The 27267-nt window shown below is 40.3% G+C and overlaps 1 protein-coding gene across 1 annotated transcript in view; it reads right to left on the bottom strand.

Moving 5' to 3' along the window:
- AZI2 (5-azacytidine induced 2) overlaps positions 1-26881 on the bottom strand; it is a 1028525-nt gene extending 1001644 nt beyond the window's left edge. The window contains exon 1 of the mRNA XM_049799290.1: positions 26878-26881. The gene's annotated coding sequence lies outside the window, so the exon portion shown is untranslated. The remainder of the gene's footprint in view (positions 1-26877) is intronic.
- Positions 26882-27267: the final 386 nt, after the last annotated feature.

The following is a 27267-nucleotide window of genomic DNA, read 5'->3' as shown; positions in this document are numbered from 1 at the left end:
GGTGTCGGGTGTTATTCCCAAAGTCCTCTTCACATTCTGTGCTTGCTGTTGTGTACACCCAGCCCTGCTCCTGCCTTTTTGCTTGCTAGATTGAAACATGCATTCAATTCTTGTGAGGCCTTTGTTGCAGGGAAGCATTGATCCTGGTCTTGTTTAGTAACCTCAGACACTAAAGGTGTCTGCATGTTCTCTTTGAAGCAACTATAAGCTTGAAGGGAGAGGGAATAGCTGCACTAGACCAGCTGAAACACTTGGAGAACAGAGACAAGTCTTCACACATGCAAACTTTTCTTCTGGTCTGAGGGAGAAGCAGCAGGCAGGATCACACTAACTAATATTGCTCAGCCATCATGGCTACAAAAACACTGCTACTATTGTATTGTAATGCTTTCTGTAAAAATGCTAGAGAAACAGAAAATAGAAAGCTGGGGGGAAGTGTGTACTTTAAATTTTTAGTATTCTGCACAAGAAACAGTTCCTCAAACTGAAATTATTTTGTTTGGCACTTTTTCCTAGATTTTTACTTGCACAAGTAGGACTCCAGAGCGAATATGATCGCTTAACAGGGTCACAAAACTATTTATCAGCAGGCATCTTTAAGGTTGCCTTCCTTTCTTCCACCTTGTTTCAATTGCCAGGCCATATTCCCTCAGCCCTGCAGGCTTCATTTTCCTTCCAGCCTGAAGGCTGGTTCTCTGGTGTCTATTCATATCCATAACAGTGCCTTTACATTTACAAAATATTAAGGACCAAGCATGAGACCTTGAAGTTTGTAAATAAAAGCAAAATCTATTAGGCAAGCAAGGAAGCAAGAATTCATCATTTAAATTCCAGATTAGAAACAGTGGGTATAAAAAGCTGCTTGAAAGTGTATCCTGCATTAAAAGGAAAATAGAGCCTGTCATTTACTCACTGGAATTTACTTTTTTTCCTCTCATGCAAGAAGTGGGCTTCAATACATGGGTCATATTAATTATATCTTGACTTCAGCCATCTTAAGGCTTGCCCCTTAATCTACATGAATTATCTTAGTCATGTCTGGAGACAGAGGAACAGAGGCAGACAGCTCCCGAGAGTAATTCAACCCACTGTTCTTAAGAGAGGATGAATAGTCCTGTGTGATTGTCTTGGATCACCTTTCTTCAAGACAGCTGAAGCTAGGTGAGATGAGCCCTTTCTGCCAAAGTGAAACCTTAGATTTTTCCCTGTCCCCCCTTCCTATCAATTGATCTGTTTTTCTCAGAAGGACTAAAGGAAAAAAAAGTGGATATAAAATCAGTTGGCATGATCCTTGCAGAATGATGCCTCTCTTCTTATCATATATATATTTAAAAAAAATAAAATAATCTGCACTGATATTGTACAATCTGTAAAGAGTTGTCTACATTTGGCAGAAATAAAATGCAAAGCATTTATCCCTATATTGCAAAGGGCCCTAGAGCTGCCATAATCAACAGTTTATACAGCCAAAGCGGCATTCTAGGAGACATGGTGTAAAGCAGAGCCAGACTCAATGGCTATACAATCCTGTGTCTGTGGTAACTTTGATAAAGAGGGGAAAGCGGGGATCATTGTTCCACAAGGAGGTTTGGATAGGTTAATCCTGGGAATCCTAGTGGTAAAGGCAATATGGCTGGAGTGATTTGTATTTGTTTTAAAGCCTGGAAGAGCATTCTCCATGCTGACAGAACCCATGGGGCACAGGGAGGCTTGTATTTTGCAGGATCAGTCTCTTATCAGTAGTTCTAGTTTATAAAGGAAATGGTATGAGATAAACTTCCTTTTTAAGGCCAGCAAAATATGACCAGAACTGCCCACTTTGAGGGGGGTCTTTAAGTTCCAAAAATATTTACCATGGTGTGGCCTGATCCTAAGGTGAGCTGGGGAGCAGTGGCTCTTCAGACTGTGTGGTGACCCCCTGTGTAGAGTTCCTGTATGGGGTGCTCTCTCCAATGCAGATCTCATTACCACCTAGCCATGGGACTCTGCAAAAATGTCTCCAGTCAATACACAGTGACAACCTTTGCTGGGGAAGAATGCAGCCTTGCAAATCCCATCAAAAGACCCTTTCCTTCAGCCTTTATCAGAACTGGGGAGTAACTTATTTCAGTATTGAAGTAGAGCCTACTCTGCATCTCACAGGCACCTAACCACTTTCTAGGAGCCTCAAAACCCACAGAAGTCATTTCTGGGTAAACCTTAATCTGGGTATTTTGAAACAGATGTTTTTCCCCAAAATAAAAGTGCCACTTCTCATTGGTTATTCTACTCTACCACTCTACCTTTGTATTTCTCTTTTCCTTAGAAAAGTCTGTAACTGCAATAATGAAACCAATGCTTTTAAGAATAAATTTACCTGGAGCCACTTCTACAAATACAAAGTCATTAGACTTTGGCCTTTGCTTCAAATTTTGCCAGGAAGACACTTCTCCTTACAGTCATCTCCATTCAGCCAAAAAGAAAACTGTCATACAGAAATACTATGCAGCTGGATGGAGTGATTGGACCATTCACGAGTTTGGGACCAAATCTCATCTTCAGTGATTACCTCATGGCATTCTATTCACTCTAACGGATTTGATGTGAAAAGAGATGGAGTTGATAGAAGCTCAACCTATGCTTTCAAGCCAAGACTACAGGCAACAAATCCAAAGCATGCTGATTTAATGTATACTGATAAAGCCGATGTCTTGGTAGAAAAATTCAGTAGTGTGCTTAAGTGAGCAAGACTAGTAGGCTAACATATGCATGGTTCAGCACAAACAATTGCACCTTATACTGGCAAGGTGTGATTACTAGGAATAAGAAATCCAAATTCTGGTAAATTAACAGTAATGTTTGTTATACCCAGTAGTTGTGCAGCAACAGAAATGGAAGAAAAATGTTATCCCCTGAGATATCCCCTGTTATCCTGTCCTGGGTTCAGCTGGGATAGAGTTAACTTTTACAGGAACCTGGGAGGTGGGGGCATAGCCGGGGCAGCTGACCTGAACTAGCCAAGGAGCTATTCCATACCATGTGTCATCATGCTCAGTATAGAAATGGGGAGCAGGCCGGGGGGTGGTCTCTGTTTTCGGTGGGGGAAGTGGCGGAGCGTCGGGTCCCGGGTGGTGAGCAGTTGCACTGTGCATCACTCTTTTTGTATACTTTTTTTCATTATTGCCGTTGTTGTTGTTGTAATCTCTTTGTGTTTGTCCCAGTAAACTGCCTTTATCTCAACCCTCGAAGTTCCAGTTTCTTTTTCCTTTTCTCTCCTCCGTCTCCTCCCCATCCCACCGGCGGGGGGCGGAGGAGTGAGCGAGCGGCTGCGTGGTCCTTTGTTACCGGCCGGGCTGAAACTACGACATATCCCCTGCTCAATACTACTCTTGTTAAATTTCAAGCACTCTAATCCCATGCAACATGCAAATAAACCCAGCTGCAAGCATCTGAGTAGTCACATGGAATTATTAGTTCCATTGCGTTTTCTTCAAATGGATAATCAAGTCTAAACTCGCAGTTTCTTTACTGGCTGACACTTTGCACCTGACTACAGTTTTGTGTGCCTCTGTGTGTGGAGGTGGTCAAGGCCTTCCAGAAGGCCATTCACTGAATACAGGTGGTGAATATGCTCCTAATTCTGGGCCCTCACTTAAATGCCAGGATTTGGATGGAAATATTGCCAACCATAGTCTTTTCAGGAGGATATCAAAAGCCGATTACATGTAGGCAAGGGGCAAATCTGATGGTGCCCAAAATAAGTGTGGAAAGCACAATGAGATATCATCAGTGCATGTGACAGGCCCTTGAAATTTCTCATCCAGAAACACGATCTGTTTTTGAAGAGGGGGATAGTGCTGGGAAGCAAGGCTGCAAAACTACATAGCTAAAGGAAGAATTTAAATTCCTGTGTGGCCTGAAAGGCATTTGGGAAAGAATAAAATGGAAAGGCACCACTCAGGGATGGCCTAGTGTTAAGTTTGAAGTTTTACAATCGCAAAAGGAAGGAAAATAGACTCTGTAAATCTCTTCACTATGATGGGAACACATGTAAGGGGAGGTCAGTTTTCTGGAAGCTGATTATTGGAAAGTCATTCTGATCTGTGTCTTCTCATTTGAACTTTACTTCTCCTTTGCTTCCTGAAATGCATGAAGTTAGTTTCCTAAATAGAAGATGGATTAAAAGGTCCAAAGGCTGATATTTCTTGATGCTTTTCACTGGTAGATCTATTGTTACATAATCATCATAGGAACACAGAAAAAATTAATTGGGAAGGGACCCTTGGAAGTCAACTGATAACTGATTTAACTACTGCTCAAAGACAGCTACTGAAAAAGTTCAGAATTTCTAACTTCAAAATCTTTGCTGGCAGTGGCATAAATGGTGTTGTTTGATTTCGGTCACTGTGGGTAGTGGAGAGATGGGGGAAAGAGAGAGAGATTTTAAACCACCTCTTTGATTTTCCTGTATTTTTGTGCTCTTAGGTCTGCCTGGCTCCCACTGTAAATTGAGACCTCTCTAAAGTATGTTTTGTTAATGGGCCCTGAGAAAGAAAATACAGTTTTAGCATTCCCTACTCTGCCTGTGTCTTTTGTTCCCATTTTAGAGGAGTGCCATTACAGTGGGAGCTGAGAGAAGAGCTGGAATAGGGTCATTCCCACAACCTGGGCTGTTGGGGGGGGGGGGGGGGGGGGGCTCCTTCGCCTAGTCCTACAGTACCTTTCATGCTGAATGATCAAATGTAAACCTTTCTTACGTCTTTTGCTGTACCCAAAAAGATAGTACAAAGGACCCATACATTTAGGTTTCAAATAACCGTGTTTGGTAATACACAGGGCTCAGCTGCATACAAACCTCTGCTATCTGGAGAGAGTTGGAATCCATCCACATCTGCTGGATTTCAAATTGGCACTTGATGTATCTCTCAGAAAACCAATAAGAGGCATGTAAAGAAACGAGATACATTTTCCAGTTCAGATTTTCCCTGTAATTAGAAATATTTCAAGTCCTCTTTTTCTATTTCAGTAATCTAAAATGGAAAAACTCATCATAAGCAAAAGGCAAGTGATTTTCAATCTGCATGTGAGACATCATTTATTACTAGGAGCTATGAGAGCATGACCATTAATTTTTTCTCAGGTCTTTCATATCTTGTATTTTTTAACTCACTTTTGTATTACGTTTTCGAATGATAAAGTGTTCAATTCACTGCTTAGGGATTGTTCTCAAACTCTTTAATATAAACCACATCCATACAATATTGAAGGATCTGACTTAAATTAAATCTACAGAAGAAGGGATATTCAAAGTTCTCTATTTTTATGAGTGTATCATTCATCTTCATCTGTCACATTACTGTCTCTCTGTACTGTAGGACTGTGCACTTGTCCACTCTAAATTGCCTAGATATCCTTGAAAAGCCAGAAAAAAAATCAGAAACAGTGAGCATTTTGTTATCAACTTCACAGAGCCCAGAATGCAACTTTTAATGCAAGGAATGCTACTTATATGGAAGTCTCTGCTCAGTCACTAAAGAAAATTTAAGTATCAGGTGTGAGAGACTATGTTCGCCTTAGTTACACAAGTGTTAATCAAAACTAAGCTCCTTGGATTTAAATGGAGGTGCGGCAAGGTCGATCAGCTGCCAGACAAGAATCAGGTTCATTAAGTGCTAAGGGAGTGACTTCCGCCAATTTTCCAGACGTTGCATTTTCCCGTATCATTGCAGGGTGAATGGGAAGCTATAAGCAGCAGTAAATAACAGAAGAGGATATGATAAAGGGTGGGGGGGAGCATTAACTGTAACCTTCCTGTGAGTTGTCTTCCTGCCATGCATTGTTTTTCCCTGCAGTTGGTTTGCCAGCCCACAGAATGTCAATCTGTTGCAAGACACACTGTTTTAGCACATCTGTCAATTTTCCAACCAATGTTTACTTGATGCACTGTATACATGCAACCTGGCTTCCACATGCCATCTAAGAAGGCATGTATATATGCATATGAACCTGAAATGTTGTTCATGGAGACTTTTGGCAATCTGGCACCTTTGGAAACACAGTAAATTATCTGATATCTGTGCACCAAATTGTGTAGGAATTTGTTCCTGAAAATAGTTTTGGTACCAGAGTTTCAGTTCTAAAATTTGTCTGTGATCAGAAGTGGGCTTGTACAATGTCTGCTACTTACGAGTAGTTGCGCAGCCTATATGCTCTAAAGAACATTTACATGCTTTTGATGCAGTTTAGAAACAGATTGTCAGAACAAAATATAAGCCAGTACACTTCTTCCATTTCTTAAAGTGCAAAGTCTTGACTCACTTCAGAATGCCTTCTCTCGTGGAGAAATGCTGTCATGCAGAGGTTGTACTACCTCAGCTCACAGTTAAGGGAGCATGCATAGATATACATCAACAGTAGGTATCCTTAAAAAATTGGTGTCTCTTATGAGCCCTTTTGAATGAATTTATTGCTATTTATTATAGGGACTGTATTTATTAAGACATTTTATCAAGCGTTTTGGACTTTCTAGTTAAATAAAAAGATAGGATTTTCTTCTTATTTGTGCTGCTGTAACTCCATTGCTTTTCGTGTTCCAGCAGCTGGTGCAATTCAGAGGACAATGTGATTTTTTTAATTTATGTTCATAATGAAGTTAATATGAAATTTCATTTCCCTTATTCCCAGATGAGCTGTCATGAGAAAGTAAGTTCAGGGCAATACCATTTGGTCATGGCATATCTAAGAAATCCAAAAACTTGGATTTCAGAGGAAAAAAAATCAGTAACCAGAGGTGATTTTTGTTTACTGCTACCTACTATGTCACTGTCCTGGAGAGGACATCTGTGGTTTTTTTAACATTCTGGTCTGGACACCTGCAGTTCCTCTCTCTGTTAACAGCTTTCAAGACTCTAAACCTCCAGCAAGCAGAAATGTCTGATTGCAGAGCTGTGTCCTTGCTGCCCAGCTGGGGAAATCTCTGTTTGACTTTACCGTCTGCCTCCCCCCAGCACTTCTAAGAACTCCGTGCAGTGGGGTGACTAACGGGTGAAACGCTCTTCTGGGAAGAGTTAGCGCAAAATACAAGGAACCTGAAAAGAATGAACTCACTGTGTGATTGGGAGGGGGAGTGTGCATGAAATTCAAACCAAATGTCTTACAGAATTAAGACCGGTTTGCAGAGAGACCTCCTGTGTTAAGACTGTAAGTTGATCATGCTCTGCAAACAGAAAGAGGTGAAAAATGAGTGCTGTGGACCCCGCAGATTTGTAGTCACCTGGGAACTTGGGCACATGTGAAGCTTCCCACACATAAGCAGCCGCGCTGAAGTCAGTGCCCGCGATTAAGCCTCTTCCTGAATCGGGACCTGGTTGTGAATTATTGGCTTAGTTCTAATTCTTGCCACATGGGACTGCTTTTAAATCTAAGATCATTCATTAATGTTTATAAGGCACACTGAGATCTTCCAACGTGTGTGACACTACTGAAATGTTAAGTGTGGTTATAACTCATGCTTGCAAAAGCAGCTGAAGGTGGATTTACTTTACGTGGCAGATGGTAATGGCGTGCTTGGAACAGTTACACATTCTATTGGGTAAATAACAGGAGTGTTATAAATTGTAGAAGTGATATATTTACATAATAGACGGTAACCACTCCAGAGGAGCCATAACAGTCAGCTTAATAATATGCATTTTGAAAATGATGTAAATACATGTATATGTGAGGAATCAAAATGGCTGTAGGAGATAGAGAACTGACAGTTCCTGGTAAATACTGCATGTTTGCAATGCTGTATTTTAATGTCATTTTTATGAAAATATGTCCATCCAGTGCCTTAACATGACAGCAGAGCAGAAAAGAGGTTGTATTCCAGGGTCTGCCACTAATGTATACACCAATGCTATTAGGTGCACTATAGATGGGCTATACAGTGGGCTGCTGAGTTTGCAAGTCAGGCAGCTCTGCTAAAAGCTTTCAGAAATGTTTGTTTTCCAGGACAACTCCCTCCATCTTCTCATCCCCCTTTTGGCTGTGTACCTTCACATAAGCTTCCTCCCACACTTTAAAAAATGCAACCACTTCATTTCTGCCAAGCACATTGCCTGTCCTCCATCTGCACAAGTGCGTCAGGAAAAAAAGTCCTCCCAGCTTTGTTCTCTGGCTCTGTAGCATTTACCTGGCTGTTTCTACCTTATCTTGCCTTAATTTTTAATATTCTGGGCAGTAATGTTCTGGCAAGGAATGCTGCTCTATGAAACAGGATGAAACTACACCTTCCATATAGCATAACTATGCTGTTAATGGTTGTACTCACTATGTGTGAGGGGAACTAATGCGGTAGCATTAACTGTAAGAGTGAAACCAAATTCTTGACTGGAGCTATTCTGCAGGTGTTTGTGAAACATTTTTTTCAATAAAAGCAAAAATGCCTTTTTGACCAAAGGAATTTTTTTCATGGGAAAAGTATATTTTGATCAAAATCATTCATTTTGGAAAGGAAAAGAGGGTCAGGGGGGGCATACAAAAAAGGCATCATTTTAATTTCTAAAAAAAAAAAAAATTAAAAAAAAATAAAAAAATTAGAAGGAAAATAATGATACAACTTTGTTTTCAAAATATCCTGTCAAAAATGGTCATAGCTATCTACTTTATTCCATATCTGTGTTGATACACCTACTATTACATAGTTCATATAAGAGCTTTCCCCACAATTCTTCCTCCATTTTAAGAAAAATACCTGGACTGTTTCACTTTTTGGTTTCCTTGTCTGTTTTAAAAAAAAAATAAAAAATTACTCAAATAACGTTTTAAGTGTTAAGGATAAGCTAAGAACACTTTAAAACTTATTTTTAGGACAGAAACTATTTTTAGTACCCTAAAATAACAAGCCTAAAGACAAGAAAATTTGTCAACAAGGAGCAATGTTAACCCCTGTGCTGTGGTGGCTGTATGACAGACGAGAACTGTATTCTTACATCTTTTGTAGAGTAAGAATCATACTGCTCTTTCCATATTTTCTGGTTTCTGTTTCTCTCTGAGTCTGTGTAATCTGGGCCCCCATGACAGAAAAGGTTTTCTGCAGGGCAAGTCACATGGGAGTACAGAAATCAAGCTGCATTCTCAAATCTGAGCAACGCTGCAGGGACGCAGCCTGGTCCTGTGGCTGCTGAGCCACGCGGGTCCCTTAGTGTGCTCCAACCCTTCAGTGGAGCTCATGCTGTAGGGGCACAGCAGAAAGCCCTGTTGCCTGTGGAGGAGTCCTGTGGTCCTCCTTGCCCTGACTGGCACAGAAAATGTGATTCCTCCCCTTGGGTCATCTGGGGTGACACATGAGGAGAAGGAAGTCTGGTGGAACTGGATAAAGGAGCTTTGGAGGTGTAGTCCATGGACAAACTGGGATCAGTTTGTCAATTATGGCTAGCAGTAAAAAATTTGAAAAATTTTGTTGGGGGCTGGGACTGGGGGAGCGCTCCACTCCCTTAAAGCTCATGTGCATCCAATTTATTCATTAGGCATCTCCCTTTGCCAGAGGATGAACCTGGACTGCAGCTTAGTCCCAGTGCGTGCTCCTTGCCCCCTCCCCTCTGCTGTGTGGCTCTCGAGTCTTTTCCTCTACATCTATAGCAGGAAGCCAAGCAAAAGTCAGGAAAGGTCTGGGCATGAGTCCCATGTCAAAGCTGAGAGAAAGGAACAGCTTTGCAGATGATAGAGCTTTCCATGTTCCTAATAAGGACTGTTTAGAGTTAGAATAAAATTTACTGTAGGGTTTTGATTTGTTTTTTAACTTATGGGCCTTCAATAGTGTCTAGGAGTTAAATAGATTTCTACTATTACCTATTTCAAATGCCTGTTTTAGAATCTGTTATAATACTTTGATCCAGATTTATCCATGGTTTTATAAAGTTTTTGCTTCCTTGAGAATTCTCTGCCCAAACTACAAGTAGTATCTCAGTATTAGAGTATACAGCAGATCTAGACGTTTACAGTCAATTAGATGAAGCCTAGGGGAGGTGGGGAGATTGGATTTCATTCTTATCTGTGTGTGCAGCAACTGGGTTAGGATGAGGACAGGCTCAAAAGATTGATTTTCTTTTCCTGTAAATACAATGGAGGGATGAGTCTTTTCAACTACAGAAAAACCACACCCTGCCATAACAGGATCCCCACCCTGTCTCTGCTCAATCCTTTTGATAAAAGACCCATGCTGTGGGCAATACAATTAGTTTTAGATGAAGCAAACTGGAGAGGTAAGGATGGGGGTATCTCTGACTTACAATGCTGTCCATTCTAGTTATCTAGGAAGACATCTAAGGATCACACCTACTCTTACCCCAGCAATTGCTAAGAGCTCTGTGTCTCACCAGAGCTCAGTCCAGCTGTGGGTCTGAGACAGTTTCACTTTTCATATGAAATGGTCTTAGCTCTTCCCAGGCAAGTGATTTTAACCAAAATGTTATCCTTTTCTCATTTATTTTGCAACATCAACTGTCATTAAAAAAAAGAGACTTACAGGAAGTATTAGGGGAAAAGACAAAAGTACAAGAGTTTCCATCAGCAAGACACTGGGAAAGTGAGAGAGACACAGACCAAAAAGGAAAAAAGAAATTACCAAGCAAACCCAGCTGACATGGGTTGACATCCTTCCCAAAATCATCATCGCAGCAGCAAGGAATGAGATGTATAGCATATTTTCACTGGGCTGATTCATGGTAGACTCACAAGAGTTGCAGAGAGACAACCCCAGTGACAATTAAATTTTAATCAAGATGCAGGTCTTTCTCTTTCCCCCTTTGTCCTAAAGACATATCATTAGCCCAAAGAGTGACTTTTGCTTTCTTTTTCTTATTCAAGCAGTAAGAGAAGTTGGATGGGAGAAAAGACCTAATCTATAAAGTAGGCCAAGTTCGTAAAATTTGGATTTTGGATAACATATTTGGGAGTGTTAATTGGGGGACAAACCGTTAAGATTTTTTTCCTGCAAGTCCTTCAAGGTCCAGTCCAGTAACTCCAATTAATTTGTTCTGAAGAACAGTTCATCATGACCAGAGTCCCTGTCTCAGTATCCAGCGAGGAGTGGGATTGACTCATGCACATGATATCTAAACACTTCATCTGAATAACAAAAAAACTATTTCTCTCTCCCTTCTTCCTAATATCCATTTTGTGATGATGACTTGATTGTAGCCCATATTTTGTTTGTGGTATTTTTGGTTGGGAGTTTCAAAATGCCTAGGCAAGTCTGATACTTCCTGCCACTGAAATGCAGGGTTAACTGGGAATCGTAACTACTTTTTATTAGGTTCAGAAATCTGGTCTTTTATTTTTCCATCTGTTACTAACTTTTTTAACATATTTCATTTTTTGAGGTGTGAAAAAGACAAACAGATTTTATTGGTTTTTTTCACCTGCAGAACCTTGATTAAAAAACATCTTTCTGCACAGAATACACTGAGCCTTTGACACTGTGGGTGGGGAACTCTTCCAAATCCTCATGTAACAAGAGGTAGATGTAGTACATAATTCACATTTTAGTATGTAACTTATATTTCTTTCCACGCTGTAGCATTTTATAATAAGTTTGTTGACAGCATTTTTCATCAAAAGAAATATATGCAGTACTCATGTACCTATGTATACACATATGTATATGCATGTAATTCTAGTGTGAGAGAGAGCATGGTGCTTTATGGAGGTAATAGACTATATATGCTATCTGAAGGTACTGATGTCTGCAATGTAAAAGCTGAAAAGAAAGTAACTATTGTGACACTGAGGGAGAGTTGGCAGCTGAATAACTAAGTACTTCTTTGCATGCCAACCTGTACAAGGGCAGCAGGGCTGGTGTGCTGTGAGACTGAGTAGGACCCTGTGGTGGTGTTGCTTAGTTCCTAAGGCATCCTCACCTCTCATTCCCTTTCCTTGAGTAAAATAGTTTCAAGTTTAAATATTTTGTCATCTTCCTTTCAGTTTTTAGAGGCATTTAAATAACTCTCTTTTGAAGAAGTTTCTTTGGCCTGGCTGCAGGGATTGTTCCTTAGAGGAAGGCAGCCAGCAAAATACCCTAGAAACAAAAGAAGAAAATGAGAAAAACAGCCCCAATGGGAATGATTTACAGGCAATCTCAGTGAGATTAGCAAATGGAATAAAAGCCAAGTCTACAAAAGGAGGCAATGCAGAAACGAGATACTGATCTCTCTGCAAGAGACACTGTCCCAGAATTTGGGATCAGCTCAACTGAGCAGCAATAAACAAACAAACAAAAACCAACAAAGCTTACAATAGTTGGGAACCTAAAAAACTTAAAACCATTCTGAAAGCCAGATTAATACAAAGCCAACAGGAGAAACAACAAAACTTCTGAGTAATCTACAGTATACTGCACCTTGTAAGAAAATTTCCATCCCCTTCCCCCTCCCAATATCTAACATGAATATACATTATGTTACAAAAACTCCTTAGCACTGGCTGACCATATCTTGGTATTTTTGCAAAGCACCTCACATGCTGGGCCTTGTTTCTGTTCAGCTATTTCTAATAGTCAATGCCTGTATTTGCTCTCCATCCTCGTCCCTTCCTGAGAAACGTGGCTCCCAAATCCACACACTCCAGTCAGCTCTCGAAGGTGGTTTGGAATCTTCCACTGATTTTTTTTTCTTTTTTTTTTTTTTTTCCTTCTTGGTCAAAAAAATACTGAAACTAACAGTATTATTAATGATGATGTATCACTTATGACAAAATATTAATTGGAAAATGTTTTTCAGTTCCAGAAATTTGTGGTCCAAGTGTGAGAGTAACAAATTGTTTCAGTCTAGGTTTTAGAATCTCCTGTCTGGAAGAGGTCACGGTTTTTTCCAGATTTAAGGCATGGTATCTCTTTGGGTTTCCTGGTCTGTTAAAAGAACCTGACCATGGATTAGGACTAACAGAAAACTTACTCTAGGCTTCTTGGTGTGAACTGTGAACATGAATGAATTTATATTAGCAAAACGCAGTCAAGCCATCCAAAGCAATATTTGGTGCAGCACCATGGTGGTTATTTCTGAGCTACCTTATGCTGTTCTAGCTCTGGCCCCCCTGCACTGCATTCTGTTGTACAGCAAAGATATGACAAATTCAGGCTTTGAAGGTTTAGCTGAGTTTCACATCAATTATGTTCCAGATCAGATTTGTTTTCACATTAATAGTCACTGCCCTCTGGTTACTGCTGGAGCCCATTCTTGCGTAGTTCTAGTGATTTGCCCAGTCCCTATTCATAATCATGTAGCCAACTCCTTAGTTCAGTAAAAATAAAATAAAAACAGACCCACAATTTATGATCAGCACATCCATTTTTTATTTTAAGAACAGATTATTCAGCCCAGTGAAGTGCTATTAATGATGCACTGAGGCATTTGCCACACTACAAGCTGGGATCATTTAACTAGACTCAAGGGATTATTATTCCCTGGCCTGCTTTTCTAGCTCAAGGACATGGTGGAAAGAAGTTCAGCCCAAGAAGCCCATGTGGCATCTTACATTTGTTGGCAGCTTTGAAAGTCTCACCTTTGAGGCCCAAACCTGCACTGTCCTAGAGTCAGTCCTGACCTCTCAGCTGAGATTGTCCGCATGCTAGAGCTAGCTCACAGAGAGTTAGGATGTAAGGCATAAAGGCACTCAAAATCTAGCTTGTTCTGCTTTGCTACTGGACACATAGTGGGGCAGCTAAGAGCAGTCACCTGGGGAGCTAAGATGGAGAAGTCACTGCTTCCTAGGCTCATCCCCAACCCACTGCACCCCAAGACAGCCTGAGGAACAGCATCAGGAAAACTTGCTGCAATGCGGCCAGAACTCAACATTTGCTACAGAAAAAGGGCTTTGGTCTGTAGTTCTGCCTCAAGCCAGCAAGCATTACATTCACTTCAAAAGTGTTTAAATAATTTTTTTAAGAAAGAGAGTGCTGTGAGTAAGGGGGTGCAGAAAAGTGGCAAAAAAACCCCAAATGCATAAAAATTAATTAAAAATTATTTGATGCATGAAGCAGTTATGTAATATGCACCTAAAATATAACATTGGTAAGAAATCAAAACATGGATTTCTCTTATATTCAGAATTAAAGTCTTCACTGTTATAGACGCTCGTGACAAATTGGAGGAGCCAATTTGTATTAAATAAAGGATTGAATTTATTAGCAAGCGATAAGAGAGCAAAACAGCACTGGGCGGCCGGGGAGGCAGTGCTCCGCCAAAAGCTTGCAACTTTCTGTTATAGTTACATTCCTTTTATAGTTTATGCACCCCTCCCTTGTCAATCTTCACCTTGTCTTGTTTCTCCCTTTTTTTTTTTCTTTGCTCGTGTAGGTTCATTATTGGGCGGATTCGGTCCATCTTCTCAAGGGGAAGTGTCTTTTTGATGTAGAATGTCTTTTGTTGTGGAGATATGTAGTCGTGGTAGAGTTAATCCCCTTATCCAGTAAATTATAGCTGTTGTCTTTCTCTTCCTTATCTAGTAAGTTATATTTGTTATTTTCCTCGACTTTTATGCAACATTTAAGTAAGCACTTGGGTTTTCTTTTTTTTTTACACAAAGCATTCGTTTAATCACAATGTGTGTCTTCCCCCTTCCCGATTAGTATGTAAGTAAATTATCATATTGTTGTTTTAACACCATTAGCCGAATTGATTCTATTCTGCTTTGAACAAGGGCTACAACTTTTATCTAAAATACACGGACCAAAGGTCAAGATTAGCAGTAAGACTTTCAGGGGTAATTGTGGAAAATGTCTCTACCCCCATGTGCGATTTCATGAACAAAGTTAACCCGTTCATTACATTCACTACAGTATCCAGTAGCTGGAATCACTAAATACCTGTGAATCCATGTTGGAAGTGGTTTTGAAGTTATTTTAACAACGAGAAAAGAATAAAAATCAACAAAATACAATGGTTTAGAAAGACTTTTCCTGGAAGAGGGGTATACCTTTTAGGGTATTTGTGATCCAGTGGGACAAGTGCTCCTTCTACTGCTTTGATAAATGACCTTTTTTGCTTCTTTAGAGGCAAAGGGAGAGCCACTTTCCAGGGTGAATGGAGCTGGGCAAATCACATGGTCTATGGCAAGCTCTGGAGTGCTTAGCAAATGAAGTCATCCAGACAGGATTAAACAGAGTTATGTCTCTGTAGCAGAGCCTTGTTTATGGAAAATGAGTTTGGGCGATCGGCTTAGCCTAAGCACATACTGTTCTTTTTTACCTAGGCACATACTGCTTTCTTCAATGAAGTAGTGCTGTCCTAGGCAGCAAATGTTCCTGGTTTCAGTTCATAGAGGTGGAGCTTGGGGGAAGGAGGCTGGCCTATCTGTTCCTCTGATTTCCCATGGCCTTGGCAAGCTCCTCAATATATACAGCAGTCTGCTGCTTTTTTTTTCCTAATGAAATCCTACACTTTTTGAGGTCCCTGTGTCTTTTCCAAATGGAGCCGCCAAGAAACACATGGAGCATATATCAGCTGCAATTAGAAAATGGTGGATTAAAATTATGACAGTATTTTAAAGCATAAATATTCCTATTCATATGCATCAAAAATGCATAAATGCACCAGCTGTGAGGTTTTTTTCCTTTACTTCAACTTATGAAAAATTCTGGGAGATCAGGAAATTTAGAGCACAAGAATGGTTTATTTTTATACCTATATCCCTTGTAATTTCCTTTTCCCATTCCAGTCCCTCTGAGAAGAACCAATTAACTTGAGACATTTTCCACGTTCATTAGTATCTTCATTAAAAAAAAAAGGCAGAATTGGTTCAAGACTGATATTTTATGCCCAGTAAACTGTGATAATGTTGCCTGTCGGAGTGCAGGAAGGATGTAAAATCTGTGAATACGTAAAACTGTTAAATTTTGCATCTGCACCTGTATTAGAATGGAACAGATGCCATTACAAAACAGCAGGTTGCTAAATAAAATGTACTTTAAGAAAGCAGGTTAGTGGCCATAAATGAAAAGGTGATTGTCGATGCTGTTGGAGCTAGTTGCTGGAAAAGAACCTGATTAACACTTTTCAATAGAAGAACAAACTGTTGTGACTTCAGCAAAACTCTTTAAAACTATCAGGCATGTAAGGAGTCACCAAAATGTCACCTGGGCTACATGCCACAATGAGAGAGACAGGAGTGTCCCATCTGGATGCCATCCAGGGAATCCTGGACCCACAGGGCATCTGCTGCTGGTACTGCTGCATGCTCTTCTTCTCCCTCACCCTCTTTCCCTCTCTTCTCCTGCCATTTAGAGATGCCACAGCCACCCTGCCATGAGCATAAGCAGTAGCAGAGGCAGGTGATGGGGAGGAGCATGGTACATGGAGGGGGTGAGAGCTGGTCCCTTCACATGTATGGTCTTCTCACCTGATTTGGCTGGCTGGGGATATTGCTCTAGTCCCAGAATGCTCCTTAGATGTCTGCTTGGGATTGGGCTTGGGCTTGATGCTTTGCTGCTTTGCTTCTTGGCCGTAGTAGAAAAACACTAGGTCAGTAATGGTGTAGGAGAGAGTTAATTTTGCTGTCTACATACAGTTCCCTGCTGTTTATCACTGTATTTCTGTGGGCTATATTACATACCATTTTTTCATTATTATTATTATTCCTAGTGAAAAACACTACCAGGTTCTTTTCCACTGCTGTTTTTCTTTTTTACTACTGAGGGGGCTGGAATTGGCTCAAGCTGTCCAGCCAAAATTGTATATAATATCCAGAAGTCCTCAGATGGCATAAGACCAAGGTAGCTGGTTCTTACACCCGCTCAGCTTAATTCTTTGCTATGGAGATATGAAGTCCAGTGCAGATTTTTCCTGTCCTTCAAAGATCTGTCAAATTATATAGGGTGAATATTAGACACCAACCAATAGTGTACACTGGAGCAAGTCCAACAAATTTTTGGTTTAGGATTAGAAAAGCCTGTGCATCAGCAATATGTCACACTTCCTTACGATACTCTCTGTATTCTTTCCTTCTTGCCATGCTGAGCAAGTTGTCGTAGAGCTACCAGTTCTCACTAGACTGGCAGCAACCCTGCTCTGACCCACTTACCCCAAAGGGCTCTACAGTCTCTTGCACTGACATTTGCCCAGCACAGACAGGTCTGACACTATTTTCTGGTGAAGTTCCAGCAACTTGGTCTGTAATTTCTAGCTAAATCTGTTTTTTCCTATTATTAGGGTTTCTAAGATGCTGAGCTCAGCCAGCATTTCAGACTTAGGGTTTGTGGCTAAAGTCAAGTACAGTCAATTCTGAAAGCAACTAGGGGCTAGTTGCTGCTTAAACAAAGTCGCTGGATCTTTAGTAGTTCCATCTCAACTATTAAAGGTAGAGAAAGAAAGAAGGAAGAGGGAAGGAAAATAAAAGCATTTGTGATGGACCAAAACTGTCACCCCAGAAATAAAGTGGAGGAACCTTTTGTAGTTCTTAAACTGGTCTCCCCAAACATCTGGTAAGGTTAGAGAGGCTTTTTGGTTAGATGCCTTTAGTTCCCAAGCTCCTCTTTCTTCAAAACCCTGCTCAGAAAATTCAGTGTGCTATTCTGTGAAAGACTGAAGTTTTCCTGACTAGATTATCAAGAAAGATTACAACTACCTTCAATTACTGCTTGCAAAATATTGTTCCTCAGGGGGAAAAAAAAAGGCCCCATTTTTAAGGAAACAGCTTTGCATACGACTGCAACACAGTTGTTCAGGTTCAGACATAGAAAAGAGAATTTTAAATGCAAAATTTAATAAGAGAAACATAATAGCTTTTTGAGTTCTTGATAGGCACAATATGAATGGTGACTTTCTGATCTTCATTGCAAACAGAACTGAAGACAGCCTCCACCTTTCAGTCATATTTGCTGAAGTAATTTAGATACACATAGAAGACAAATCTGAGCCAAGTATCTCAAGTATCTTTCAGAGTTTGTAAGCACAATACCTTGTAATAGAAAGCATTTCAGTTGTCAGAGTGCTGCAAAAATATGCCTAAGAATGTTATGCATAGGACAGTTCACCTCAGAAATTATGTTTAGCTTTTCAAAATAACAGTTTTCCGATTTTAATCAGCTTAATTCTTCAATCTTCTATACTTAAAAATACAGGAAACAAGAATTAGACAAGGGATAAAAGAGCTCATAATAACTAAAACAAAATTTCCTCCTATGAAGTCAGAGATCTGAATGTTGCAGGAATATCAAAGTATTGCATATATTTTCTGTGCACTAAACCAAATATTTTAAAATACCATGGAGGCTTTTAAAAATAAATACTTTACTGAGAGCACCATTTCTCCTAAAAATATTTATAAGAAACACAATTGTGGTTTTGGTTTCTATATTGTTCAAAAGAAGAAAAGAAGCAGAAGCCAGAAAACAGAGCAAATGCTGTAGTATTCCTGTAGAAAAGTAGACAAACAAACAAACAAAAAAATCCACTATGGGGGAGATGTACTGAGCTATCCAGGGCAAGATTGTAATGCAAGTAAAGGGAATCCCATATGCCACATTAGGAAAGGGAAACCACATGTAAAGTTAAGTCAATCCCACTACATAGAATAAAAAAGATAATCTAAGCATACTCATGCATTCTGTTGGCTTTAATTGTCCCTGCCGCACATCTATGGATTTCAGTGGTTGATTAAGGATTTGGGAGGTTTTTTACATTTTCATGGGTCTGCTGGTTTCTTGGGGATATAAACTCTCCCCTTGACAGAATACTGCATATGAAAGATGGATGCTTGCAAAAAGAAATGCCAAACATCCTCAAGCCAAGCTTAAAGCTCTGCATTGCAGTGGTGTCCATGGAGCTGGTTCTACAATACTCCTCCTGCTCTAATAGTTAGTGATATCTATGCCTGTGCAACAAGGCAGATAGATAGAGTGGTAGATCCATAGCACCTTACGTGAAGAAAAGATGTCTAATATTAGTGAATGTTTTCTAAATTGTTGAATAACAGCTGAGACTCTGTTCTGATGGCGCAAGTGCCTTTGCAGTGGAAAGATCAGCAATAAATGTTACCCAAAACAATATTTGATTAGCACAGAAATAGCTGCAGCTAAATTTTGTGAGCCTTTTGTCTCATGAATTATGTCTTCAGGTTTGATCCAGCTCCTACTGAAGTCAACAAGAGTCTTTCCACTGACATTCAAGAGAAGCTGGATATAGGTAGACCTACAAAGTCAGTAGTCTTTGGGCAAAACTCCTTTGGCTTCAGCTGGAGAAAAAGCAGCCCAAAAAGACTGTAAATATTTTGGGATGGAGTTATATACTTGTGCTGACACAGCAGACAGGTTCTTTTCATCTGCACAGAAAGAGCTTTTCAGCCAACTTCTGGATTTTAGCTGATTAGAGAAGAGTTTTAAAATTCACAAAATACCGCATTACAAGTAGCAGATATATCCCTCACTACTGTGGGCCAATGAAACAGTGGGAAAGTAAAACAGCTTGAGAGAACTTGCCATCTGCCATGTTGATGATCATTCACTGAATGACTGCATGTTCTTGAGGGTTAACTGCAACTTTGGATTTGAGCATTTTGGCACATCCATGGGTCAGCAGAACGCTAATGCAGCCTTTCTTGGAGTTATTGCATGACTGGACTTCTGTAGAGTGAATGATTGGTTCAGAGAGGCTGAGCCTCCTCCCTGTGTCTGAGAGGAACCTGTAGAGAGCCATTTTCCATGTTTGCTCAAGTTTCCTGCAGAGATTAAATTTGTGGAGTGACGCTATTACTAGAACTAGTGAAAAGTGGGGGGGAGAACCTCACAGATCTTTACACCCAGAAAATTGCTATGGGATTCAAGTTCTCCAGCACAAGAATGTGTTAGGTGTGGGCCAAGAACAAAAGTGTGAACAGATACATGAAATCCTCAAAGGGACCAGATGGGATTTAAGTAAATGGACACTGAGCTACCCATGTCTGGAAATAAACACACCCTATGGAGGAATAGAAGTATGTGCATGGTGGGGATGGCAGGAAATTCAGTTTCCCCATTAGAAGATCTGGCATGTGTCATGCGTTGACTGATGTTAATGAAGCAGACTATTATTTTCATCATTGCCCAGTAGCTCTGGCCCTGCCAGTGTATTTGTGCATGCTAAGTCTGTGTGTGTAAAACGGACATTTTTCTTCACCTTCTCTTCCCTTCAGTGGACAAATCTGGCAGGTGGTTGCTGCCTTTACCTCTGCTTCTGCATGACCTCTCCTGAGAACAAACACTGTATGTGAAAGCTTTCTCCTCCAAATTTTTATAGTTCTACTAAAAATATTGCACACACACACTTAAAAAGATGTCTTATCAGCATAAAATAATTTGGAAGCCCTTTTAGAGTAAATTACTGTAGGAAAAAACATATCCTTCCTTTCCTCACACAACATCAACACATACCATTATTACGTATGTGTTCCTGTCTGGAGTCCAACCATGTGTACTGCTACATATTGAAATGTCTGTACATTAGACAGTTACTTACTTTGAGCAGCTTCAAAAATTACAAGGAAATTTTTAAGCACATTCTGTGCTTCATCCTTATGGCCCAGTTCCTGTTATCCATCAAGTCTGTTTCAAAATAGGACGCGTTTTTGGTACTGCAAAGTCAACAGTGCTGGAAAGTTGGCAGGTATGCTTGTTTAAACAACATTCCCAAGTAGTCTCCTGGCAGGTGTTTCCAGAGTACTTTGAGCACAATTCTTTGGATGGGATATCTGCCAAAGTACATAGCAACAGGGAAAAAAGTGTTTTCCTTTTACTGCAGTTGGGACAGTGCAGTGTTTTGGATGCTGCACTGTGCATCCATTTCAGGAGCTTATTTTGGCACAAAGTCAGAGCCTATACAATGGTAAAATACACAGCAGCTTCCTGCCTGTTTAATACAAGTGAGTTCAAGAATACCAACTGGTAGGTTATCTTCCTGGCAATGGGCCAGCCTCTGACATGCCTCTTGCACTCATCTAGTCCGTCAGCTACATAGAAACCCTTGACCTTAGGACTCCTTACCATAGACCATCATGCTGCAAGGGTTTCTGCAAGTTCAGAACAAATGTTCATTTCATAGCTGGCAAAAAGAACAAAATGGGAAGGGTGGGTGAGGCGGGAGAGGGATCAGAGAAGCCTTGTCTACCTGGCACTGATTTCTGTTACAGCTGAACCTAGCTTTGCTTAATTGAAACCTGTCCTTCAGATTTGAAAAACACACAATTGGTTTTATAATCCTTCTGGCAGCCCATCCACCTCTCTGTATGTGTTCTAGACCTAAAATTACCCTCCTTATTGTCCGTGCAGAAGTAGTTTCTTAGATATGTATATTCTTAGATACATAAAAACACTCTCTAACCTAAAATAGAAACAGGTATGTGGAACAGTAAACAGACATCAAAGGCTAAAGGAAACATTAACTGAGGGATATGCTGTTTTGAAATTTAAACTTTAATGCTATGCTGAAATATGCCTTGTTCAAAGACATGGTCACAGCATGTTTGGCCGTTAAACAAGTACTTAGTCCAATACCAGAGCTGCAGCTGCTGGTGACCTGCACGCATGCAGCCTTGGCACAGGTTATGGAGAGTGCTCTATGGCACAAAACTGGTTTTGGGGCTTTCAGCTCAAATCCGATTCTAACTCTTGGTTATAAAGAAAAAAAACTGGGCCAAACCAAAGCACTTGCATTTTCCTGGGTGTGTAGACAGGCTAGCACAAAAGTTTAAAATGTGACCTACTCCAACCACTTCAGAAGCTTTCACCATTGAAGCAACTGTGTAAGCATCTATACTGCCGGTTCTTTCACTTGAGCTGTTTCTGTGCATGTCACACAACTCCATACTGCCTTCTTACTCACCCCCTTACTCACCCCCTTACTCACCTGCCCCACCAGCTATACAGTGAGCTACCAATACCTTCACCTCTCTCATTTGTAACTTCTGCAAGTTGGCATAGGTGCAGAAACCTGTAGCCCTGTATAAGGTGTGAATGAGAATATCATGTGGTAAATACTGCAGGAAGACAAAAAATGTGGGTGGTTACTTTTTTCTGTTTCATTTTGTAAAAACCTCCATTTCTCTGTTGAAATTGTCTGGCACAGAATTTTCAGGTTCCTGGAGCAGGCTGCTGTCAAATCCAGCTGGCCTGGCTACAAAATGTGTGGAGAGGCAAGGACCATCCGTTGTCCTTTGTAACCGCCAACTTTCCTGTTTCACTGAGCTTGTCCTGTTTCCCACCCAAAAATCACCTTGGCCTGAGCTAGAGGCAGGCTCTTCCCTAGGGGCTAGGCTTCTCTAGGGAGTTGTAACTCCTTCTGTCTTCAAAACTAACTTCAAAGCTCTCCTGTTGTGAATATTTTTTAGGTGACTTTTTCCATTACTCTTCTTTGCCTTTTATGTGTAAGTAGAAGGGGGAGCTTGTTTTTATTATTGTATCTTACATAAGTTAGAGAGCCTAGGTGTATGCATATGGACAGGGTTGCTGTGGGACTAGGCACTGTGTGAACCCAACACAAACACAGGCAGCCTGGCATCAGACACCTCCTTGTCTAGGTATAAGGGGTGGATGAGCAGGAGAGCACGAGGACACAACTAAACACTACAGGATGGCACGGTAGGTCTGAGCAGCCCTGCTCTTACTACACCGTACCATTATGGGCATTGCAGCAAAGAAAATTTTCAGCAGGCTTCAGAAGGAAAACTGACTGTCCAAAACAACGCACAAGTCATCACTTCAGTGGAGCCCAGCCCAGATAAGATATTTAAATACTATTATTTTGGGGTTGAGTCTACAACAGTACATTTTTTTTCTAAGAAGTCCTTAATAAATTGTTTGATATTACTTTGAGTAATAACTGTTTTAAAGAGTGAGACAAAGAAACATGAAACAAAGAAAATGTGCAATGGATCCAGGGAAATCAGATATTCAATTCCTAGTTTTGGTGTTTGACTTACAAAAATCACTTCTCAGTGGTACACATAGATACTTGAGTATTACTGGGGCATTATAGCCGCAATAGCTAAGCATCCTTTTCTCTTGCTTTGTAGACATAACCTAGTTAACAATCATTTAATATTCTCAGAGGGTGACATTCATTCTGATGCTGTCTCTGTCCCCAGGGAAGAAAGTAACCCAAGAAAATAAATAGAAATGCTTTAAGTCTGAGTGAAGCAAAATTTGAGTATCTCCAGAAATGTTTATAGTATTTGCCAGTCCATGTTGCTCAGATTAACAATAAAGTGAAGAATGCTAGTACTAGCACTGATGATAAAAAAAGCTATATTCTGAGTTGTTATTGGAATCCTAAGCATTTCCAGGTGTTGTGCATGGTTTACAATAGTAACGATGAAGATTTTCCCAGCCTCCTTTTCCTTTTTGTTTTGATGACTTCTACACTTGTGAAGGATACTAGACTGAGTAGCCTAGAGAATACTCATTTGTCTTGCCACAGGTCATATACACTCCGGATGTTTGGGCTTTTCCACTCTGACCTACGATTATATTTCTTGTTTGACTTAATTTCTTTATGTTGGAGCTGTCTGCCTTCTCCAGATAATGGAGTAAGACCATCACCATTTTCCACAAAAAAACCTTATTCCATTCAAGTTGCATAAACCCGCCATGTACATCAATGTTAACACAATGACTTTCAGTGATAATAATGCTTTCTAGTCATTACCAAAGTAGGCCAGATAAAGGGTAGTGACCTAAAAACCCCAGAATTACTTTATTAATCCTGTAAATCTCTGGATTCCTCAACCAGAAGGTCAGGCTGATGGACATTACTGTTCATTTCTGGGGTTTCCTGAAAGCTATTACTTCTGAAGAAGCTTCTTTTAGCTAGTTCTGCTCCTTTTGGGGAAAGTGCATTGCTGGTATAGTTTTTCTCAAGGAAAATCTTTAAACATATGTGATCTCACAGATTTGCACCAGTCAGACAGGGCCTTGGAGATAGAGCTTTGGAAACTGCAATAGAAATTTTGGAAGAAGGCATTTCAGAAGTTTTCCAAACCTTAGGTGATACTGATTGCCATTCTTACAGATATTTTTTGAAAGAAGAATGTTCCTGAATATTTTACTTCCCTTGCAGTTCTGGATGTAACTGTACCCCAGTGCTGGCTTAGCTTTCTCTGGAGTGGGCAGGTCTTGCAACCAATATGGAATTTCTGTGAGTGTGATTACAACATGCTTCCTCCAGACAACCTGACAAGGAAAACAGGGAAGAATGTGCTGAGCAATCAGTGTGAGGGCTTTTTTTCCAAGCATGTTAATGCCTGTCATTCTCTTTGAACAATCACTTCTGAAATTTGTGGGAGTTTATCAGTAGCAGTGCCAAATTACCAACAAGGATTCAGTATTAAGTAACTGTTCAGACTGCAAAGAAATCACCACATCTTTGCCTCTGTTAAGTGCAAGGTGCATAATAATAATTCAGTGGACATTTTCCTGTAGAAAATAGAAAACACTAAAAGCATCAGAACAAAATGTTTTCTAAGCCTAGCTGAATGGTCACCAGGTTGCTGAGTTGGAGCCAGCTTTCAGATCCCTGTCTGTTTGGAGCTGTGTCTAGGCACGGCTTCTAAATCAGCTAACCAGCATGCCTCCATGGAACAGATCCTCTGTCTAGTAGCTCTCATCAGCATGTGCTGCAGTAGCATTCTGCTGCCGGAGAACCAAGTATTAGTTCTGACACATCCCATTTCCTTTACTCATCTCACTAACTGAAATATGTCCAGAGGTCTGCCCTTTGGATTTTATGACCAATTAATATAGGGGATAGAGAATATCAGCTGGCTGAGTAGTCTGTTCCATTGCAAGGAACACAGACTTGGAAGTCCCAGCCCATGGAGGACAGAAATATGGAGTAACAAAATTTAAACATAGGAAGGACAAGAAAGAAGTAATACATTAGAACTGCCTATTGGAAGGCAACTCACTTTCTAGCCAGACATGAGGACAAGGATAGGAAGGTAAAAGAGATTCCAGGTTCTTTGGAAGGGTGCTGTGATCAGGGCTCTGAGGAAAGGATTCTCAGTGAAGACACTAAGAGAAGACCATGTATGTAATGTCGACTGTTTTCTTACGGGCTGTTGTCTCCTGAGCTTTGTCAGTATGGCATCTCATTTGAACCATTGTTACAATTGTGTTCTGTTCTGTGACATCACCTAGTTCTAACTATTCCAGCCTTGTTTTAAAAATAACTGCAGGACTCAAGAATTTGTTTCTCAAGTCAAAATCTGAAATTATCTTCAGACTTCTATATGCAAGCAAGAATTGCTAGGCTTGAAATGACTGCTCCCTCGTAACATCTTAAATACCAGAGACAGCTAAATGATTGTCCACATTTTCTTTGAGAAGAAATGTAATGATTATAAGGCAATAACGATTCAACATTTCCCTTTGTTTTGTAAAACTGTTACTAGTTCAGTGTTAATTCTCAGCTTCTAACTTACTAAACAGAAGTAGTGAGTGTATTTCCAATATATTCTTCTCCTTTACATATTTTTTCAGAAATATTGTAGCAAATAAATTCACTAATAGCTTTCTTAGAAACTATGAATTTTAAGTGCATATTAGGGTTCATCTGCAGAAAACAAATTTTCGACTCATGAAACCTGATTTTTAGACAAGATAATCTCAAGCAATCATGATTCAGCATCTTAAATAATTCCATCTCAGCTCAAAATTATTGCCATGCAACTGAGTTATTGTAACAGACCATCGCCATGCTTTTAAACCTGTGCTGAGCAGAGTCAAATGAGTTACTGCAAATAACTGCTAGTTGTTATTCTGCCACAGAACAGGAAAAACACGCTGTGGTCAATGTATCCAAGCCAGACTAACCCACAGTCTTTGAATTTTAAGTATTGAATATCCTTACCCAGCTGTCTGCAAACGATGCAGTAACTCAACTTTGAAAAGCATATGCATTGGAGGAAAATTGGAAGGTGCTCACAGATTTTTTTTGAAAAATTTTATTTCAATGAAGTATATGATTTTTTGCAAATTATTTACCAGTACCACTAATGAGAGAGAGAAAGAAGAAAAGCAAAGTTGTACAACAGCTTCAAAATAGAAAATGGAAGTAGCATTGAATGTCTTAGCCTACAGTGTAAGGAAGAGATTTGTGCACACAGGTCAGGCTTCAACTGGTGCAGCAAACCATGTAAGATGGAATTCATATCATATCACTTCAGTCATCTGGAAAGTAGATGTTTAATTTAGTAGCAGTCTCAGTTCACTCTATAGCCAGTGGCGAGTAGGCACCTCCTGAGAAAAGTTGTCCACTTCAGATGGGTTGAATACTCCTCCACACTGATTGCAGAGGAAGCCTCAGTAACCAGCTCAGTAGCTCAGACAACTATCTTTCAGTAGGTTAATGTTAGGTGAGGCAAATGCTACTTACAGGAGGGCCTAACTTCCAGTCAGAGCCAAAATTACAGGTCAGAGTTTATCATGTGCAGTGAACACATTTACATTATGCAAACAGTCCTTTGTCGCAAGGCCCTCCTGCTGGTGAGGGCCAAACGAATTCGTGACATGGTTGTCCTGTCTCTGGAGTGACTTTGCTCTGCAAAGCACAACAGCCCTGGGGCTGGCAGCACTGGGAAAGAGTGGCTCAAGGAACAATAGGCTCGTAGCTGAGCCGCGCACAAATGAGGAAAGGAAGCCATTTATCATCTCTAGGCCATAATGGAAAGCTACTTCCTATTAATTAGAGAAACACAGAAACTGAAAAAAGAAAACAAGAAACTTATGTAATATGATCTCAGAGCTGGCTGATTTGCTAATGTAAAACACAGGGTGGAAAAAAAAGGCTGATAATGTGGAACAGTAGGGCATGACTGCTGATCTCATAGAAAAAACATGCGGAAAATACTACTCAAAACACTGGCAAAATGACTTCATGTGAAAAGCGGATTTCTTCTCTTCCAGTGGGCAGAATGTTCCAAAGGAACCTGCATGCATCTGCCTTTGTGCTCTTTCCATTAGCAGGTGTGCAAACAGCTTGGGTATTGCAGGGCCAAATGGCAGGGTTTGGTTCACATAATGTGTGTATCTTTGTCCTAGATTACGAACCTGTTAGATTGCATCTGAGATATTTTTCCCGCTTGAGCCCTGGCTGTAAGGCTAGGAGCATTTTCTGTGGTTTTGAGGGTTTGGGGAGCAAAATAAAGTTCCTTATCAAATGCAATCACTCACCTCTAGCTCTGTAGAGCCAAATGGTAACAGAAGCAGAATTAGCAGCAGGAGATGTCCAGTCCCCGTTTTGTAAAACTGGAGTCTGGAGCATGGACAAATGACTGAAGGCCACT

Source organism: Accipiter gentilis, chromosome 4 (genome assembly GCF_929443795.1).
Source record: "Accipiter gentilis chromosome 4, bAccGen1.1, whole genome shotgun sequence".
Taxonomy (NCBI): Eukaryota; Metazoa; Chordata; class Aves; order Accipitriformes; family Accipitridae; genus Astur; species Astur gentilis.
Note: the sequence above shows the minus strand (reverse complement) of the source record. Positions and strands in the feature narration are given on the sequence as shown.